Source organism: Terrapene carolina, unplaced genomic scaffold, assembly GCF_002925995.2.
Source record: "Terrapene carolina triunguis isolate 2854851 unplaced genomic scaffold, T_m_triunguis-2.0 Scaffold42, whole genome shotgun sequence".
NCBI classification, from domain to species: Eukaryota; Metazoa; Chordata; order Testudines; family Emydidae; genus Terrapene; species Terrapene triunguis.
Genome location: NW_020664393.1, coordinates 63,326,726 through 63,338,378, shown reverse-complemented (window position 1 = coordinate 63,338,378; position 11,653 = coordinate 63,326,726).

Sequence of the window (11,653 nt, the reverse complement as noted above, 5' to 3'; positions counted from 1 at the left end):
TGTTCTGGAATCTGAACTGGCTGCCAGTAAGTTCAAAGGATTGGTTGTTTTTAGCCTGTAACACCTGAGATGCTTGGGACCTGGTTGTTTGAGAGATTACTTTTCTTGTCATGCAATATTGCCACAACTGTTTGTGCTTCATTCATTAAAATCCTTCAGACTCATGCGTGTGTGTGCGCATGTGCACACGAGTAGAAAGAACATATTTAAAGAGTACAGTGAAAATGGGATGGAATCACTGAGGATGCATGGTAGAAATCAGACTTCTTCAAATTCTGCTTAACAATTCACTTCCTTTGCTATATATCTAATTGCACTTTGCAGACTAAGCACCTGAAGTTATATGGGATTTTTTAGATGTTTTGAAAGATGTTTACTGCTGAAAGTAATAGTGTTGTTTTGGTTTCTTAGCCAACTCCTAAATCTCCATGATGTTTATAGAGGCTTGAGCAGCAAAAATACTACAGTTTACAGTTGCTTCTGTAAATTGTTTCTGTGAAACCTAGGTCATGTCTACACTTGCAAAGTTACAGCGCCGGCAGTTACAGCGCCGCTCAGAGAGCACTGAAGGAAAAATCGCTGTTGTGTGTTCATACTGACAGCTGCCTGCGCAATATCATGTTCACACTTGCAGCACTATTCGGAGCGGTGCACTCTGGGCAGCTATCCCACAGAGCACCTCTTTCTCTTTTGCCGCTAAGACTTGTGGGAAGGCGGAAGGGATCACAGGGCATCCTGGGTCCTGTCCCAATGCCTCGTGATACATTGCTTCGCATCCCAGCAATCCCTGTGCTTCAGTCTGCATTTGGCGCCATCTTTCAACATTGTGTACTGCATGCCCTGCCACTTTCAGGCTGCAAGAATGGATCCCAAGCTGTTGACCAGTATGCTGCTCGCACTGACCAACACGTCATGAGTGGCAGTGGAGTTATTCCTTAAACTACAAAGGCAAGAGGAGTGCAACATTGATCTCGCCACGCATACTAGCTACGACACGAGATTGCTTGTGGCATTCACGTAGGCGCTGACCGCAGTGGAACTCTGCTTTTGGGTTCGGGAAACAAGCACTGAGTGGTGGGATCACATTGTGATGCATGTCTGGGATGACGAGCAGTGGCTGCAGAACTTTCGCATGAGGAAAGGCACATTCCTGGGACTGTGTGATGAGCTCGCCCCAGCCCTCAGCACAAGGACATGAGAATGACAGCTGCCTTGTCACTGGAGAAGTGCGTGGTGATTGCACTGTGGAAGCTGGCTACTCCAGACTGCTACCAATCGATAGCTAACCAGTTCAGAGTGGGGAAGTCAACCATTGGAGTCATGTTGATGGAAGTGTGCAGAGCCATTAATCGCATCCTGTTCCGAAAGACTGACTCTGGGCAACATGTATGACATTGTGGATGGCTTTGCACAAATGGGCTTCCCTAACTGCAGAGGGGTGATCGATGGCACGCACATTCCAATTCTGGCACCAGACCACCTAGCCACCGAGTACATTAATCGCAAGGGGTATTTCTCAATTCTCCAGGCACTTGTGGATCACTGTGGGCGCTTCACAGACCTTAACGCAGGCTGGTCCGGAAAGGTGCATGACCCATGCATCTTTCAGATCACTGGCCTGTTCAAGAAGCTGCAAGCAGGGACTTTCTTCCCTGACCAAAAGATCACTGTAGAGGAAGTCAAAATTCCCATTGTGATCCTGGGAGATCCCACCTACCCCTTAATGCCGTGGCTCATGAAGCCATACACAGGGCAACTTGACAGCAGCAAGGAGCAGTTCAACAACAGGCTGAGTAAGTGCAGAATGACTGTGGAGTGTGCATTTGGCCGTTTAAAAGCCCGCTGGCGATACCTGTATGGGAAGCCAGACATGGCCGATGACAATATTCTTATACTTATAGCCACGTGGGGTACGCTTCATAATATTTGTGAAGGGAAGGGTGAAAGCTTCACTCAGGGCTGGACCACAAAGGCTCAGTGCCTGAGTTTGAATAGCCAGAAACCAGGGCTATTAGAGGGGCATAGCGTGGGGCCATAAGGATCAGGGATGCTTTGAGGCAGCAATTTGAAGCTGAAAGCCATTAATACTTGTTGCTATACTCAGGATTGCAGTGCTTGTAATGCTAGGAGGTGACTGATGCACTTGATGCAAGGGGCTTTAACATAATTGTATATTGCTTTGCAGTGCTCATTTTGCTTTCACTTTATTCTATTAAGATACAATAAAAGAGTTTTGTTTAAGACAACAACCAGAGGAGAGAGTTAAATGAAAAAAATCATCAGCAAGAAGGGGGATGGGGGAAGGGAAGGTCTCAAGAGGAGGAGGGGTCCCGTGACAACTACTGATTTGTGTATGTTCAGGGATCATACCCAACCTTCCCCTTTGGAGTTCGATGCTGCGAGTGCTGTACTTCAGCAGGGTCAAACTGCAGAGGGATGGGTTTTGAGTGCAGTAGGAATCCACACTGCTGGACTGTGGGGGGGGGAGGAGTGGAATGCTGCAGGTAGAGAGTGGAGCCAGGAGGTTGATAAGAGTGTGTTGGCGATGTAGGGGGAGTGCTCATGGGAAAGAGTTTTGCAACAGTGGCTGCAGGGGAGGGCGGGCACGGAGCTGCTCGGTTTGAAGAGCTAGTATCGCCTGGAGAGTATCCACTTGGCGCTCCATAACTGTTAAGAGCCGCTCCGTGGCTTCTTTCTGGTGTGCCACATTCTCCTTTCAGTCCCTCTTCTCACTGTCCCGCCACTCCTTCAATTATTTTTTCTCGGCGGTGGAGTGCATCATAACCGCATGCATAAAGTCCTCCTCAGTTCTTTTTGGATGCTTTCTAATTCTCCGCAGCCATTCTGCCACTGATAAAGAGGGAGACTGTGCTCCCAAGGTCATCTCTGTGAAGTTTAAATGCAACAATTTACAGAAGCAGTATTGTTTGCAACACACACAACACTGATTCAGTGCTTTAAAACACAGCCAGTATTCACACACCTGTCACTAACTGGCTGACCCCAGGCAAGCACACATGAGCCACAAGACCCACAAAATGGTGAGTAGCCGCAGGGGCAGGATAAATCACTGTTCCCAGACCCTGCTGTACACTGGGCACATGGCTCTTGGGCGGGCCTGATAATCATTCCTGTCCCCACACTTTCCACAGGAGGTGATCATTATGGAAGAAATCTTGCTGCTGAGGGTGAGCAGGGAATCAAGGGAGGGTCTTCTCCAAGCCTGCAGCTTCCACCTTGGCGCCTATGCGGCTAGCCTCGGTACAGCAATGGTCCCCCCCCACCAGTCACGGCAAAGTGGCACGGGAAAGTTACCATTAATGGGGCAAGAAACAAAGCAGCTCTGCCGAGGAACCTGGGGCAGAAGATTGCCCAGTATCTCCACGAGAGTTTCCTGAAGATCTCTGAGGGAGATTCCTGTGAAGCGAGGGAGTGTATCAACAGCCTGTACTGCCGCTCAGGCTAGGCATGAGTGGGAGACAAACCTGCTTTCTGCAACCCTCCTGCCCCCAACAACTTGCTTCAGCAATTCCCAAAATCAGATCCACTTACCAGGGGCCTCCTCTCCTGTTTGCGCTTTGCCAAGATCTGACCGCTGTGACTGACTAGGCTCCTCCAGGATAGAAAAGAGCTCCTGATTGCATGCATCTCTGGCCTCCAAGTCGTCCTCTGCCTCTGGGTCCCCCTCCCCCTCTTCATCCAAGATTGCCTCCTCCTGGCCCGGTCCACTCTCGACTGGCAACAAAGCCAACAAAGTATCCACAGGGGACTTCGCAGTGGAGGTGGGGTCACCACCGAGTATCACGTCCAACTCTTTGTAGAACTGGCAGCTCGTGGGCGCAGCACCGGAGCAGCAGTTTGCCTCCCCCGTGGTAGGCGTTCCGCAGCTCCTTCACTTTGACCCTGCACTGCAGTGTGTCCCGGTCATGGCCTCTTTCTGTCATGCATCGTGAAATCTGTCCATAGGTTCATAATTCCTACAGCTAGAGCGCAGATGTGAGCGCACAGCCTCCTCTCCCCAAATGCTGATGAGGTCCAGCAGCTCGGCATTGCTCCAAGCGGGGGATCATCTGGTGTGTGGAGCAAGCATGGCCACCTGGAAAGATGTGCTGAGACCACTGCACGCATCACCGAGCAAACAGGAAGGGGACTTTCAAATTTGCAAAAGGAATGTACGGGGTGGGGCTGACGGTTAGTCACCTGAGGGCAGTAGAGTTCAAACCGATGGCCAGAGAGGTGAGAAAAGGCATTGTGGGCCACCTCCTGGAGGCCCATCGCAGCGCTGTAATCACCCTGGTGTCTACACTGGCACCGCAGTGCTGTAGCCCTGGCGCAGAAAGCTCTACGCCTCTCGTTGAGGTGGGGTTTTTTGGAGCGCTGCATCTGCACAGTTTCTGCGCACTAAGTGGCTTGGCAGTGTGTGCGCCTCGGGAGTTACAGCGCTCAAAGCTGCTTTACTGAGCACAAACTTGCCAGTGTAGACAGGGCCCTAATAAAAATGTAAAACACTCTGCTTTAAGGAGTTTTTGACTAATTAAAGTGGGAGGCCTAGAGATGGGCCTGAACCACACTTTCAAGTCCAAATGATCTCAAATTTTAATTCTGTTTAGATCCATAAAAATCCATGTTTCACTTCCAGGGTTCAGAAGCTAAGTGAAACCCATTCCCACCTCTACTTAGAATCCTCAGTCTTTTTGGATCTGAGAGCTTCGTGGGGCACCTATTCACCATTACTATTTATGAGACCACCATCCTCCAACCCCCACCCTAGCTCTTCAGGAAGGCATTAGCTTTCTGGTCACCCCACTAAGCAGAAATGGGTTTCCTTGAATATTCCTGCTGTTCATTTAAACTTCACTGTTTCCACAATCATTCAGCCAGAAAAAGCATTAGCAAGAATATCTGTGGATCGCGAATACAGAAAGGATCTGAACACAGACACAGCAACTGAATGTTCTATTTGGGTGAATATTCAGAGACATTTTTGAGGCATTATCCCAGCTCTAATCATAACTAATAAAGAGAAGGAATTGCCTGCAAATAAGTAGTTTATTAAATACTATAGTAAACATTGATGCAATACATCTCACCAGCTCCATTAGCATTATCATGTATCATCTTTGCAAGTAGAATTAAGTAGCTATTAATACATTTTAATATGCAGGAAAATGCTGCACATTGGCACAACACATTATAATGGTGCTTTTCTATCTATTCTAGGGAAAGGTTCTATACAAACGGGTAGTATTCTAGTAATGTCAATATGTATAAAATATACATGTACAGAAATACCAAATACCAAACTAAATTTGGGGCTCAATGCTGCTCTCTTTGAAGTCAATGTGACGTTTGCCATGGACTTTAATGGGAGAAAGACTGGGGCCTTAAAAGGACACAAAGTGAAACTTACACAGATTCAAAAATGAGTTCAAAGGAGCTGGTACTACAACCAGAGTCCATTTTTTTGCTTTACAACCACGTTTTCCTAATTTTTACAAAGACGCATAAAAACCATCAGAGAAAAATAATGAAGTCGCCATCCTATGGACACCAAGGGCTTGTCTACACTGCCCCGCAGCTCAGACTACAAGGGCATGAAGAGCAGTGCACACCAAAGTGCTGCATGGTAACTCCCCCATGTGGCCACAGCATCCAAAAAGTAAAAGGTTCCCAGGAATGTTCCCTGTAATTTTTTCCATCCATGTGCAGACTGAATTTTGTTATGTGCACCATATCGCAGTAATGTGCAGCAGAAACAAAATACCTAGATATAATATATATATATTTTTAAAAGTTACCATAGGGATAATTACTCCGGCCATGACAGGTTAGGCATTTTAGAACTCACTACTCAAAGAATTAAATGTAAGCGTAAGAGAGAAATAAAAATTATGAAATGCATAGACCAGTCAAAAAAACTAAAATAGCAGCACTTTGAAAGAAGTATCAAGTAACACCACCACCACCACATGTATGTGTGTGCGCGCGCGCGCACACGTGAGAAAGAGAGACACACACAAAGTGTGCACGTGTGTGTGAGAGAGAGACACACACAGACAGACAGACACACACATGTGGCCCCTTTAAGTACGCTGCCCTTTTAAGTACAGACGCTCCCCGGGTTACGCAAGACCCGACTTATGCAAATTCGCACTGACTGAAAAAGTTCCATAAGTCAAAAATAGGATTTTCGAGTTGCGGAAATTTGTGTAACGTACGGGTATACGTTTCCGATTTACACAAAATTCAAGTTACGCAAGACTTTCTGGAACGGAACGACTGCGTAAGTCGAGGGGTGTCTGTAGATTGGCACTCACCAGTCTGAAGCCTGCTTGTTCAGACACAGCAGCAGCCACCAGCAAGCTCTGTCCCACATTCCACTCCTGAGCCGTCGTGTCCATCCCTCTCCCGCTCTGTGGAGATGGAGTACAGAGGTAGGGTGGGAGGGACACCCTGACATCAGGGCCCCCCCCTCCCCCCACACACACACACACAGCAAGCAGAAGCCTCCCAGGACCAGCTGACCAGGGGCTCCAAGGCAGAGGGCAGAAGCAGTATGGCAGTGGGAGGAGGGGCACCTGAAGTGCATGGCGGCACTTGATAGACTGCTGGGCAGCCGCGTGGCTTAGAGGGAAGTTAGGTTCCCAGCTGCCATTATCATGTTTTCTTCAAACAGGTCCAATTAATGTGAAATTTTAATTTGCGCCCACAGCATCCACACGGGGGGGGGGGGGGTGTTACAGCATAGCACTTTCGTGTGCACTGCTATTCACACCCCCATAGTCCAAACTGCAGAGCAATGTAGACATAACCTTAGTGTGAAAACCTGGCCCCATTGAAGCCAATGGGAGTTTTGTCATTGATTTAAGTAGGGCCAGGATTTCCACCTATGCCTGTGCTTAACTTGAAACATGAATAGTCTGACTTCATTAAGACTACCATGTGCTTAAAGGCTTTGCATTAGGTTTTGCCACAATCCTTCAGTCTAGTCCATATAGCCCTGCACATGGAGCCCCACTGGCTTCAAGGGGACTTCACACAGTGAGAGGCATCCATGCTAGCAGATCCTGATGCAAGATGAGAGCGCCTGCTTATAAAGGGAAGACAGTGCTGTCAAATGCAGAAAGGAACAAACAGAACAAGAAAATGGAGAAAAATCTTCTCTAAATTCTTCAGTTATTCCAATTTTTTGGAATACAGTGAATACTTGGAATACATGGAATACTTCGGTCTCAACTAAAATGGAACATCTCCAATGTGTAACGTTAAAGACATGCATGAGTGTGCAGGTTAAGGGCCTTAATAAATTCAGTTTGACTTCAGAGAGATTCCCTATACTTCAAAAATGGGGAACACTGTAGAACCAGAATAAGCTTTTAATTAAGCACACCCACGGCAATTGTAAGGGAAATTTTAAGACAAATTTGTTTGTTTTTTTACCATTTCCATTTATAAACAGCTGTTTAAAACAAACAAAAAATAGCACTAAATGCCAGTTCAAACAAAATACTAGTTAGCTGCAAAAATTAAAGTGTACTTTTCTTTTTCCCACTAGGACATGTTGGGGGGCAGGGAATGGGGAGAGGCTGAAACCAACTGAAAATAGTTTTTTTACGTTGGTTTTTGTTTTTGCTACATTCAAATGAGAACACGGCCAAATATATTTAAATAAAACCTTAGGAGGAGAAAATGCTGACAGGCTGAGAACACTTTGCCAAGTTTCAATGTGGAGTGAATTAAAACATCCAAGATCTAACAGTTCATTACAATATTCACCATACTAAGAGTTAGGTTGTCCTTAATCCACACGCGGAGGGCAGGGTACAGAGAGCTTCCCCTGGCTTGCACAAGTTGTACGCAAGCCTGCCACAGTTGCAGTCCTTGCGCTTATGGGAGCCAGTAACTCCTCCCTTGGGCTCTGATCCTGTAAAGCTCTTAGGACTAGATCAGCAGTTCTCAAACTTTTTGCTGGCAAGACCCCATTTGAAAGAATTATTTCCTCCCAGGACACCAGACAGCGTGGAGTACACCATTTTGAAGAGCAAAATGGCATCCTTTGCACAATGTGACCTCCTCTCATGCACGTCAAATGGAAGGCCATCTCCCACAGAGGATGCCATTTTGCTCTACAAAATGGCATCCTCTATGCATCATGACCTTGCACGCACTGTACATGCGAGGTCACGCTGTACCAGAGCAATATGGCATCTTCCACATACTAGGGATTGCTGCAGCGCCATCTGCTGATGGTCACAACACACTGTTTGAGAACCGCTAGGCTAGATTCAGCTCCTCTTGAAGAAGCCAATGGTTGTTCAATCCAACTTCCACTGAAATCCACTTCACTGGGACTTGGATCAGGTCCTTGAAGTTTTTCCATTGACTTTAATAGGAGCTGGATGAGGCTCTTAAGCACATGCTTAATTCTAAGCTCATATGCAGTCCCTTTACAGTCAGTGGGAGCACTCCAAGCTTAAAGTTAAATATGTGCCTTAGTGCCATGTAGGATCTCGGCCTTTGAGCAGCCCACCCCCCACGGGGAGAGGGACAGTAAGGAGGCAGGACCTTGATTCTAACCTCAACTACTTAACAACAGCCCTTAGAGGAGGCTGGCTCAATGAAATGACAGGAGTAAGCACTCTGCCTAGTAATAAGTGTTTGCAAGATTGGGCATTTTAGATTTTTTTATTTGTTAACTTCATGAACAAAAGTCAGACCTGCAGCATTTCTGCTTTGAGCTGTTGAATACCCCAAGTATCTGAAAGAGTTAATCACTTTTTGGTTTGGCACCTCTATATCAGTCAAACAACATTCTTATTAATCTGGAGGAAAAAATATTTGCTCCTGGCCTGCCCTGCAGACATTAAGAGCAAGTTACAACCCCCTGAAAATAATGGTTTATAATGGAAATATTGACATGCCTTTCATTATGCCTTGCAAATGGGGCTGTAGTAAAATATCATATGGGACCAAACCCTACATTCTTTGTGCATCCTCAACTCTCATAGACTTGAATGTGTGAGTGCTCATATTGGTGTTTACCCTGATGGGTTATGCAATGTTTTCCATTGCAAATATTAGGTGAGCTTTATCATGTATAAATATGTGAATTACAGGGCATTTTAGAGTGAGAGGATTCTACAAAGCAATTTCTTTTATGTGTAGGTTATCCACAAAAAATCCTGCTGCTACAATACAATGCTGAAACCCTTATTCAATACATGCCACTATGTTAGAACTAAAACACTGAAACCTTACTTAAATAGATATTACAATTAGATTTGCCCTTTTCAAAGTCAACTCCTATTTTATGGCCCTATTTGATTTTCTTTAAAGTTGTAATAAACAATATTTAACCAAATTAAAAAACAGCTTGAGAATCATTAGCCAATTTGGTAGTTTATAGTTATTTTAACAACTGAAAAACAATTATGATTTTTTATTGATACAATAAAATCCCCTAATTAAAATGAAAATGCAGTTGAGGACAGTTCCCATGTTTTCTTTTTTAAATAACTGTGTACTCATTGGTAATAATCATATATTACATTAATAGAATGCATTTAATCCCAAAGCACATTACAAATTATGGGCCCAATCCTGCTCCCAATGACAAAAGTCCCATTGCTTTATGCAACATGCTCTCCTCAGACATCATTAGATTTCTGCACTGAAATCTGAATGGTAGCACTAGCTCTCATCATTGAGAAGAGAGGGGATAGTATAGAAGCATGAAGCAGAGAATTAATATTTTATATGCTGATCCCAATACCTGAACCACTTTGGATACAGGCTGTAGATTTGTGCTTCACCAGCAAGTGAGGACCATTAAGCTATTAACCCAAGAGCTGGAATGCTGCTAGCTGTAAAGATCCACAGACTGTTAGTTTGCTGACAACTTGTTCTGCAGCAGCGTTTGAAGGGACTGAGTTGCTGCAATTCTTCTGAAGAGTCTAGAATGGCACACACTACATATCACCACACCATAAAGACTAGGAAATCAGCTCTGAGGAGAGATCAGAGGAAGTGTGTTTAGTTATGTGTACTGAAGTGTAGAATGTTATGTTGGAACCTTATATTTGAATGTATGAGAAATAAAGTGGAATAAGTATATAAAAGAAACACCACTAGATGTATTGCTTAACAGCCTTCATTTAAAAGTTATTCATAGTATTTGGAATACTATTTATAATATATTTTATACTATTTATGTTTTCTGTGTGCATTAAGTGTCTGTTTTACTAAGGCCAGGTCTACACTATAAACTTACACCAGGAAAACTACACCCCCAGTGTAGACAGCATTACCGCCTCTCATGGAGATGAATTAACTACGCTGACGGGAGACGCTCTCCCCTTGGTATAGTAGCGTCTTCACTGAAGCACTGCAGCAGCGCTGCAGCAGCATTTGAAGTGTCTACCCTACCACTTATGTCAGCAAAACTTATATTGCTCAGGGGTGTGAATATTCCACCCTCACGAGCAATGTAAGTTACACCAACATAAGGGCCTGTGTGCACAGTACTAAGTCTGCGGGAAAGCTTCTCCCACCAACATAGCTTCTGCCGTTCGCAGAGATGGTTTTATTATACCAATAGGAGAGCTCTCTCCCATCAGCATAGAGCATCTTTACCACATGTGTTGTATGGATTCAGCTGCGCTGCTGCAGTGCATACTGTATAGAAATGGCCTAAGAACCTGTATGGTACCCTCTTTGAGCTTGACTGGGAACTATTAACGCCTACTTCTCAGGATTTTATATACAATAGTCCCAATGTTTAACTCTGTGTAATGCGTTCTGAAAAGTTCTGAAAAGACAGGGAGAAGGGTATTTACCAGAGTTACACATAATAGTGCCTCAGCATCCCCCTTCCCTGTTACACAAGTAACAAAGTCAATGGAAGCTGACAGTACCTCCTCTGGTAAAATCAGAGGGGAGCTGCCCCTCCAGCCCTGGCTAAGGTAAGCAGTGCTCCCCATGATGCTCCTGCTTAACTGGCAGGTGTAGCGAGAGTGCCCCTTCCTGCTTCAATCTACTTTAACCACAGCTTGGGAGGACTGAAATACAAGGGTGACATTGCAATGGGCTGAAAATGGAGCTGCCACTTTCCCAACCCTTCAGCGAGGGGAAAGGAGATGAGAGCCAGTGGGGTAACAAACTATGCAAGAGAAATCCAGCCTGCAGCTTAGAGATCCATCCTGCAGATCGGAAAGGATTGTTTTCCTCTAGAGGAATTAGTATGTATGGGATGCAGGAGAAAACAACAATTCTTGTTGCTGATGCCAGAGAGGAACATTGTCAAACTGTTCCATGGCAATTTATATTGAAGCTGCCGGATCCAGAGGTCAAGCAGCTCTCATTGCTTGAGTTCTCACTTTCAGATGCAAATCTACCTGGAGCTGTTTTGCTCCATGCCAACTGCAATCAAAACCACTCTTATTTCCATAGTTGGGGTGTATGATTGTACAGGGTGGGCATACTCTCACTCCCACATTAGCAAGGTCCTGCTATCCACTCATCCCCATCAGACGTGCCACTGCATGTGGTCCGAGGAGGCCAACCATACTGGATTTTCTGTCCCTGAAGGGCATTCTTCTGCAGGCTGTCTCCCAGCTCCTCCCCCAGGAGGCAGAAAGTAAGGCAGGTAGAACAG